Below are 10351 nucleotides of genomic sequence, written 5' to 3'. Positions count from 1 at the left end.
ACAGCATTTTCACAAACATTTTTACGTTCACCACTTACCCAGAATGGCCCAGTGTGTTCAGGAATCCTGAATCTTGAATTCAGAATCCCATGTCCTCATGAAGTTTCAAACGAAGTGTGCAAAATCCCCCCCCCCCCCTTCCATCCTGCCCACTTGCCTAGGGAGCTGCCTGGAAAAGTTCCATCCCGTTCTGGCCACTGCTACACTGAACGACCAAACTGCGCAAGTTGCATAGGCCGGGAGCGCGGTGAGGGAAGTGGACTCAGAAAATAGAATCCAGGATAGCCAACTTAGGAAGCCGCTTCAAAATGTTTGTGGGGAGAGTGGAATTAAAAGTTAACTATTTTGCACAACAAGAACTTTGGAATCTGTTCATGTTTTGTGTATTTTCTGTGGACTGCAGGTCAGTAGGAGAAGGTTATCAACCAGAAGAGGCTGAAAGTGAATTGTTGAAAGAGTGGTGGAGGGATGTGCCTCCTTAATATGCCCTCTTGATGTGCATGTAGCTATTGGTAGCAGTCCTGAGTTTGTTTTAGTATCACGCATGGAGAGTCAGGCAGCGGCTCAGGGCCAGGGGTCTCCTCAGAGATTAACCCTTTTCCATAACTGCATGTAGCCCATAGGCCTACCTAGGGGGCCAGTGCTGTGGCACAGATGTTAAAGCTGCTGCCTGTGACACCAGCATCCTATGTGAGCACCTGTTTGAGTCTTGTAGGCTCCACTAGCACCATCAGAAAAATATTATTTGCCTCCTTTTAGAGACATGGCAGCTGGGAAGAGTACAGAAGGGAATTAAGATGCTATTTGTCCAGGTCCTAGAATGTCCAAACAGAGCTGGAATTCTGGTTCCAGAGCCTGCAGGTTTAGTTACTGCTTTGTGCTGTCTTGGAGCTTCAGCTCTGGGACTTAAAGAACAAAGACTTAGGGAAAAACAGCTGCAGCTGGGGAGAAAAGCAGCTGTAAATCAGGAGAGACAGGGAACAATCATGCAAGAGAATCATAAAGAACAAAGTTGAAAATAGCCCTCTCCTACCTTTGCTTTGAATGTAATGTTGTGAAGGCAAAATCTCACTGGGAATATGTAAAACGAATTTCAGAATCCTGGTCTTAGGGGTGATGATGAGTATGATGATGATGGTGGTGATGATGAACAGTGTTAAGAATTTCATGGCTGTGGTAGGATTTCACTTTTCTTTCTTTCTTTCTTTCTTTCTTTCTTCCTTCCTTTCTTTCTTTCTTTCTTTTTCTTTCTTTCTTCCTTCCTTCCTTTCTTTCTTTCTTTCTCCCTTTCTTCCTTCCTTCCTTCCTTCCTTCCTTCCTTCCTTCCTTCCTTCCTTTCTTTCTTTTAAATTTGAAACAGAGAGAGAGAGAGAGAGAGGACACAAAGAGAGATCTTCCATCTATTGGTTCGCTCCCCGAATGGCTGCAGTGGCCAGATTTGGGCCACACAAGAGCTGGGAGCCAGGAGCTTCTTCCCAGTCTCTAATGTTTGTGCACATCCTCTGCTGCTCTCCCAGGTACATTAGCAGGGAGCTGGATTGGAAGTGGAACAGTGGGACTCTTAACTGGTATCCTCTGTGGATGCCAGCACTACAGGTGCTACCCTAACCATTGTGCCACAATGCCAGCCCTGGATTTCACTTCCTCATTCTTTTGAAGTAGAGATGATCAACTGATTTGTTCAGTGTCCACAACTTTTTTTAAGATTTATTTATTTTCATTGGAAAGGCATTTTACAGAGAGAAAGATCTTCCACCTGCTGGTTCACTTCCCAAATGGCTGCAACCGCTGGAGTTAAGTGTATCTGAAACCAGGATCCAGGAGCTTCTTCCAGGTCTCCTATGTGGGTGCAGGGTCCCAAGGCTTTGGGCCATCCTCCATTGCTTTCCCAGGCCACAGGCACAGAGCTGGATGGGAAGTGGAGTAGCCCATGTGGGATCCCGGTGCTTGGAGGTGGAGGATTAGCCAGTTGATCCATTGCACTGGCTCCTTTGTCCACAATTCTGCAGGCTGTTTTTGTGTAGACCATAAACAAAAAATGATTTCTGCAGGGTTGGAATTAAAAGCTCATTTTTGTGCAAAGAATTTTTGAAATCCATGCTGTTTTCTCATAGTATGCATTTCTCATGAACTTTTTTGAAGACCCCGTGTGTGTGTGTGTGTGTGTGTATCTGTGTACTTGTAAGTATATAAAGACACTTATTTTAATTTTAAGGAATTGGTTCACTTGATTGTGTAAGCTGGGAAGTGTGGAACCTGCTGAGTAGGGCAGCTGGAGATGGAGAAAGAGCTGATGTAGTAGTTGAGGCCAGAAGGCTGCTCACTGCCATTTCCCTCTGACTTCCGGGTAGTCAGCCTTTTGTTGTATTCAGGCCTTCACCCAATTGGATGAGCCCCATCTACATGATGGAGGGCAATCTATATTACCTCAAGTCCACTGATTCTTATTTCAATCTCAGCCCAAAATGCTCTCAAAGAAACATCCAGAATATTGTTCTCCAAATATGTGAGTCTCATGGCCCACCCAAGGGGACCCATGAAATTATCCATTTCATGGCAGAGTTTGGTTCATTCATTCTGTATATGAGTATTGACCACCAGCTATTTCCTAAGTACTATCTAAGGTGTGGAGAGCTAGAGTGAGTGCAACAGACAAAATCCCTGCCTCATGGGATCCTCACATGCTATGGGAGAGAGTTAGGTGGTGGTAGGTCCTGGAAGAAAAACTAAAGGAGGGCCTGGCGCGATAGCGTAGTGGTTAAAGTCCTTGCCTGGCATGCGCTGGGATCCCATGTAGGCACCGGTTCTGGTCCCGGCGGCCCTGTTTCCCATCCAGCTCCCTGCTTGTGGCCTGGGAAAGCAGTGGAGGATGGCCCAAGGCTTTGGGACCCTGCACCTGCATGGAAGACCTGGAGGAGCTCCTGGCTTCGGATCGGCTCAGCTGTAGCTGTTGCGGCCACTTGGGGAGTGAATCATTGGACAGAGGATCTTCCTCTTGTGTTTCTGCCTTTCCAATAGAAATAAATAAATCTTAAAAAAAAGAGAAAAACTAAAGGAAGGTTGATGCTGAGAAGGATCATGTGCTAGTCAGAAAGGTCAGAGCAGGCATCCATGACCTTATCATTGGAGAAATACTCTACTGAAGTGTGAGAGGGGCCCATGTGAATATGCAGGGGAGGAGTTAGGGGGCACAAAAGGTGAGGTAGAATGAGCTAGAGGTATACAACATGTATCAGGAGGTCAGTGGGTGAGGTGAGAGCAGCAGGAGATGAAGCAGGGCCTTGTGGAGGTTCTCTGGCCAAAGGATTTAAGAGAATGGCACACATCTGCATTCACTCTGGTCTTGCCTTCTCTGGTTCTCTCAGTACTGTATCCACAGATGTCATTCTTCGGTCTTATGTGCCTGCCCCCTGCCCTGCCCTGCCTCACCCCTCCCAGGGTTAATGAGGTTATGGCTCCTTGAGAGTTGTGTAGATTCTGCCCACAGCAGCTTCAGCTGGGTTCCCTTGATCCATTCTAGCTGCTGCTGACTTCTGGAGAGGTGAATAGTGGCTCTGGTCCCCTGTTGTGGGGTGGCAGGCTGTGCTGTGCTAGGCAGTGTGTCCACTTCTGTTCTCCAGGACTTGGTTCAGCTTTTGTCATTCAGCTCCCTGCTACTGGCTAACATAGTCTGTGATGCACATTTTGTTGGATATATCTGGGAGCTGGCAAATGAGGGCCCTTGGACCTAGTCCCACTGACTCTTTGTGAATAAAGTTTTACTGCAATGCAGTGTCACTTACCTGTGTAGGTGTTTCCCTTGTGGTACCCTTGACAGTGGAGTAGATTGAAACAGAGGCCAGAGGGCCTGCCAAGTCTGAGGTTGTGCTTTAGTTCTTTGCAGGAAAGATCTGCTGCTGGTCCAGTGTGTGACAGAAATGCATGTGCCTTCAGGTGACATGTATCTCCATCTGCCTCTCACACAGCAATGATCCTGGCCATCTGAGGCTAATACAGTCTTCTGCTCCACTTGGCTCAGGCCCTTGGTGATGCAGGATCCCATGTGAACTGACTTAGTCTGTGACAGAGTTTCCCCATCAAATGGCATCACGTTCTGATGCCTGAGTCTGCCGTGCAGGGAGGAGCATGATTTGAGTTCAGTCTGCCAGCGCTTGTAGTCTTCAGTTAACTTCTTGGGATGTGACTCATGGCTGTTCATAAAAATGAACTCATATGTGGTCGAAACACCGTGGGAGATTTTTCAGACTATTAGAGGGTAAGTGTTAACACATGCTTGTCGATCATGAATATTTTGAGAAGTACTCAAGAGAAATTAAACATGATTGCTGTCAGTAGTTGCACCTGGATATGTGTTTTACAACCAGATCCATATTTTACAGATGTTTTAATATTAATACTGATGGATTTGGCATGTGTGTCTGGGAGAAAGTACTAGAATCTTAGAGAGGAATGTGATTTGGAGAACATGTCCTCATTTTTTAAAATGTTTTTTAGGGATGTTTTAAAACTTATTTTTAAAAATCTTAATTAGTTTTTAAAAGACTTAATGTGATTTGCAGGTATAATTATAAGAACAGGACATTGTCTTCCTCCTTCTCTTCTTCCCTCCCAGTCTTACTTTCCACCCTGTTTCTTTCTCCCTTTTACTTTGAAATAACATTTTAAAAATATATTATAGTAAAAAGCTAAATACTTTTCCAAATAATAAGTTTAAGAGGTAAAAGACAAAAAGACATTGAATTAGTGGGAATTTAGACAATGGGTATAAACAATAATTGATTGGAAAAATAAACCATTTTCCAAGGTAATCACAGATCATTAAAGCTACAGTCATGTGACATTTTTAACCACTGGTTTGACAAAGGTGGATAGGCTGAGGTTAAGAGTTTCTCATGTGATGGCCGTCAGGTACACTAATGTGTTGTTTCCTCCTTGCTGCTTGCTTTAATGAACTGCTGCTCTTGCACGTGCTGTTATTGGGTAGTTGCTTGGGACTGACTCTTGATCGGGTCCATTTTTCTTGTCACAGGTATAGATCTAGGGAAAGTGTATGCGCTAAAATGAATGTCTTGTATGTATTGATTGTGGGTGCTCTCATTTTCTTTTCAACCTTCTCAAGTTTTCTGCTTTACCCCAGAATGATGTTGAGTTCATATTTACATTAAATAATCAGAATAAATAGTACAACTAAAAATGCTACTTATATTTGATGAGTGGAAGTTATGGTTTAGCAGGTTAAGCCTTTACTTGGAATGTCCATGTCATATCAGAGGTCCGGTAGAGTTCCAGCTACTCTGCTTCTGATCCAGCTTTCTGTTAGCCCACCTGGGAGGCAGCAGATGTTGGTCCAAGTATTTGGGTTCCTGCCACCATGTGAGAGACTAGGAGAGATAAAGAGAAAGATCTTCTACCCACTGGTTCATTTCCCAAATGACCACAGGGTCAGAGCTAGGAGCCAGAAACTTCTTCCTGGTCAGTAGCATAGATACAGGTGCCCAAGGCCTTGGCCTATCTTCTGCTGCCTTCCCAGGCCATTAGCAGGGAACTGGGTAGGGAATTGGAGCAGCTGGCACTAAAATTGGCATACATATGGGATGCCAGCCATGCAACTAGATGATTAGCCTGCATTTTGTGTTGGCCCCTAAATATATTGTTTATTAATATAAACGAAAAACTTGTATTTTTAAATGGATTTGTGTTTGTAATACTTGATTGCATTTTCTATAACAAATTCACTCATTTACATGCTGCTTTGTAATGAGACTTTGCCACATGCTGGAACATGACCTGGTGCCTGTATGGGATCCTGCCATTGTAGGTGGTGGCTTTACTTGCTATGCCAGAACATTAGCCTTTCAGCACAGTTTGGTAACCTTGTCCCAAGCATCAAGAATCAGGACATTGGCAGCTCATAGAAGCCTGCTGTGTGTCCCCTGTGTGATGTGACTCCTGTTTCTCCTTCTGACGCCTATATCTTAATTGTGCTTGCTTGTGAATTTCATTTGTGTTTCACTTCTTTTGCTCATCTTGATGTTGGAGAAATTGATTCATAGTGTTGTGCATGGTTGTATTTGTTTGCTCTCAAGGTATTTGTTCTATGTTATGCATATTTCATAGTTTATTTATCCAGCCTGCCACTGAACTATTTCTAGTTTTGGACTGTTATGAAGTTTGGTGGCATAAACATTCTTTTTTGTGTCTTTTGGTAAATGTATAGGATATGTTGCTGTTGAGCGTATATGAGGAGCAAAAGTACGTAAGTTCTGTCAAGCAGTTTTTAAAGAGGTTGATTCTGTTGAGAAGTTTTTTTCTTTTAAAGATTTATTTATTTTATTACAAAGTCAGATATACAGAGAGGAGGAGATACAGAGAGGAAGATCTTCTGTCCAATGATTCACTCCCCAAGTGAGCCGCAACGGCCGGTGCGCACTGATCCGAAGCCAGGAACCAGGAACCTCTTCCAGGTCTCCCACGCAGGTGCAGTGTCCCAATGCATTGGGCCATCCTCAACTGCCTTCCCAGGCCACAGGCAGGGAGCTGGATGGGAAGTGGAGCTGCCGGGATTAGAACCGGCGCCCATATGGGATCCCGGGGCGTTCAAGGCGAGGACTTTAGCTGCTAGGCCACACCGTCAGGCCCCGAGAAGTTTTTTTTAAAAACTATTTTTTATTTTAATTTTTTCATAATTTTTACATAGTTGATTAGGGTGATAAGGGTCAAGGGTGATAAGGAAGGTGGGTGAGATCACCATTTCCACATTCTCTTTTTTTTCCTTCCTGTATCTGGGAGAAGGGGGAAGATAAGGAGAGAAGCCACACCCAGCCTTCCAAACACCCCTGCACTCTGCAGTGGAGGCCAGCCACCCAAAACTACCCGAGGGTCCCCTATGTGGGGCATACTCTGAGGGTCCTACCCAAGATGTTTCAGTAGTTCAACAGTTCTGAATTACTGCCAATCCTGCCATTCCAAACACGATGGAATCTCTCCAGAATCCACTGATTGACATAGTTCACCTGAGAGTCTCTGCCCAGATATTTACTGCCAACACGTGGCTGGGGTAGGTGATCAATTTGCTCTGTCCTTCTTCTTCTGTTGTTGTACTAGGTGTTCTCTGCAGACTCCAGTGTACTGCCATGTTCTGCATGTGCACCTGGATATGCTGTCCACTTCTCTGTCTGAGCCACTCAGGCTAAGCTTTGACACATGCACTCCATGATCAGACCATGGAACCTACACCTCTCTTCATGGTTGGGGTTCTGAGTCCAGCAATTCAGATGGGGGGAATCCCCATAGAAACTTCATCTGAGATGATCCCAGATCTGATTCTTGTGTGTGCCTGCCAATACAGGGTCTGACACAGTCTGTCGCCCCAATCAGCTCTTGCACACGTGGTTGATTACAATTGCTGGGTCAGTTCTGTCTCCAGCCCTGTCTTTTGCACAAACCAATGGGTGTTGCTACCTAGCCCCATCTGCCCGCCACACATTTGGCCCTCATGCAAACCAATGGGAACTACAGCCTAGTTGGAGTGACCCACAATAACTCCCATCAGGCCCGCCTCCTGCCCTGGTTCCTGAGCTTGCCAGTATGTACAACAGACTGGTCTAGTCTGTCCCACATCCCATTCAGCTCTCATAAATGACAATGGGCATTGAAGCCTAGTTCAACCCAATCAGCTCCACTCTTCAGCCCACACACGTGCCAGCAGGTATCACTCTGTCTAGCTATGCCTGCCCCAGTCCTGGTTTTAATGTGCACCAGTCAGAGTGGCAACCCAAGAGGAAGTGTCTACTCTTTCCCTACTGAGCCCATTCCCACTCTGGATCTTGCACTCCTGAGGTGGTTCTACAGTTTACCTCGACAAAGTTTGGCCCTGTACCAGCATCTGCCAGCTGATGCTGTGGCAAATCCCAACCAAAGCAAACCCACTCTGGCTTACGCATGCACCAGAAGGAACAGTCAACCCAGCCTGGCATTTCCCTAATCCAGCTCACATGCAGACTGACATGCAGGTGTTGGCCTGCTCTACCCCCATCCCAACTCACGCTCTCCAGTGGGAGTGGTGGTCCAGTAGGGGAACCACTTGCAGCCCCTCTTAGTGGCTTCACTCCCTCTCCCTTGGTCTCACATGTGTTGGTAGGGTGCTGTGGCCCAGTCTGGTATGGCCCATCTCACCTAGGCATTTGCCAGTGGGTGCTGTAGCCTGGCCAGGCTAGGCCCACCCACAGTTCTAGCTCACGCTGGTGGGGGTTACAGCCTAGCCAGCCCAGCTAGCCCCCAGTCCTGGCCCTCATGTGAACTGGGTTGTGTTGTGACCCAACCTGGCCCGACCCACACTCCATTCTGGAGCTCAGATTCACCACTGGGTGATATGAACCGGCCCAGCTTGTGCCAAATATATGCCAGTGGGTACCATTCCCTGGCTTTGTCTGGACTGCTCCCTGTTGTGGTTCTTGCATTCACCTGCAGGAACTGTTTCCCGACAGAGGAGTTGCCAAGCTCCTCCATCAGAACCTCTTCCAATTGTAGATCTCATGCCCATTGTTGGGTCCATGAGTCAGCCCTATTTCGTCCACCTCCTGTCCTAGCCAGAGCAGTGGGCTTTCCTGACGAGCCTTCACCAATCCCGGTTCTTGCTGTTGGGTGCTGCAGGCTGGTCCACACCCAGAGATAGCATGGCTCAGCAGGGGCAGAGACCTAGCCTAACCCATCCTATACCTACCCTGGTTCTCATGAACACCAGTGGGTGCTGGAATCTAACCCAGTGTGGCGCACCCTAGATCCAGTCCACACTTGTGCAGCTATGCCCAGACCGGACAACAGCACCCACTCTGGCCTTCACACTCACCAGTGAGAACCACAGCCAAGCTAGGAAGTCCACTTAGATCCCCAACCAGACCTATTCCCAGCCACAGATCTTGTGTGTGCCAGTGGTTGCTCTGACCCAGTTTGGCATAGTTCTTCATGTGTCTTGGCCTTTGCCTTTGGACGCTGTAGCCTGGCCTGGCCTGGATTGCCCACAGTTCCAACTCCTGCTGGTGGGTACTGGAACCTGGCCCTGTTCAGTCTGCTCCCATCCCTGGCCCGTGCAAACCAGTAGGTGTGACAGCCTAGCCCGGCATGACTTATGCTCCAACCTGGTTTCTGCACTTTCTGGTGAGCTAAGGTTTGCTAGGTTCTGCCTGGTCTGCTCCCTTTCAAAACCAACTCACACACTTGCCATCAGTTGGAGATACTTTGCCCAGCTTACTCGACCCCCAGGCCTGGACCACACGCTCACCAGTGGAAGCTATGACCTATAGGGATGTTTTCTATGTCCCCCAGCTTGGCCCACTCCCAGACCCAGATCTCACACATGCCGGCGGGTGCTAGGCCCTTGCCTGGTATATCCTGCTCCTCCATATTGGCCTTGTATGAGCTGGTGAATGTTGTGGCCCGGCCCAGCCCATACTCTGTTTTAGGATGCACATGTGGGTGCTGCAACCTGGACCTGCTCAGACTGTTCTCAGCTCCAGTACCTGTGAGTGATGGCAAGTTTCATGGTCACACTTAGCTCTCAGCCCATCCATCATCACTCCAACTCTTGAGCTAGCTGATTGGACTTGTATTTCCACAGGGTTTGGCCCACATATCCCCCAAAGAATCTACCCCTGGATCTGGTTCTCTCACGTGTTGGTGGATAACATGACACTGCCTAATATGACCTGTGCCCTCATCTGACACTCACTGTCAGGTTCTAGGATCTAGCCCTGCTAGACAGACCCCCAGCCCTAGCTTTTGGATGGATTGGCATGTGGTGGTCAGCCATGTTCCATGCTAACAAGCCCTCCTAAGGACTCCCATGTGGACTGGTGTATTGGTCTGACCCTTACAGATTTTCTGGTCTCTCCTTTCCAAACCACCAGGTCTCAGTCCCCTCACTTACCTGCAAGTGCAGTGGCCTTATCCATGGATGTCCCTAGGCAGTTATTCCACCCCCTCAAGAGCCTAGAGCTCACTGCCAGGGGCCATCAGGCAAAGCCTGGTGCTGGTTGGCGCCCACAAACCCTGAATTCACCTACTGCTTGGCAGTGGTGACTGGGGCTAGGGCCCCAAGCATTGAGTCTGACCTGACCCAGATGCCCCCAGCAGCCACCATGCTGCTAGGAGATTCGTCCATCCAAGCTCCGAGGATGAACTCTGTTGAGCAGTTTTTCAGAGAGATTTTACCAGTTCATACCACCACTGACACAGGTTTAGATTCTGGCACATGTGATACTGTTTGTGTTTCCATTTTACCATTCAATGAGTGAGTTATTTTACTTCAAACCACTATTGAATTTTAAAATGTTTTAAAAATTCCTAACACAAA

Source organism: Ochotona princeps, chromosome 6 (genome assembly GCF_030435755.1).
Source record: "Ochotona princeps isolate mOchPri1 chromosome 6, mOchPri1.hap1, whole genome shotgun sequence".
NCBI classification, from domain to species: domain Eukaryota; kingdom Metazoa; phylum Chordata; class Mammalia; order Lagomorpha; family Ochotonidae; genus Ochotona; species Ochotona princeps.
Note: the sequence above shows the minus strand (reverse complement) of the source record.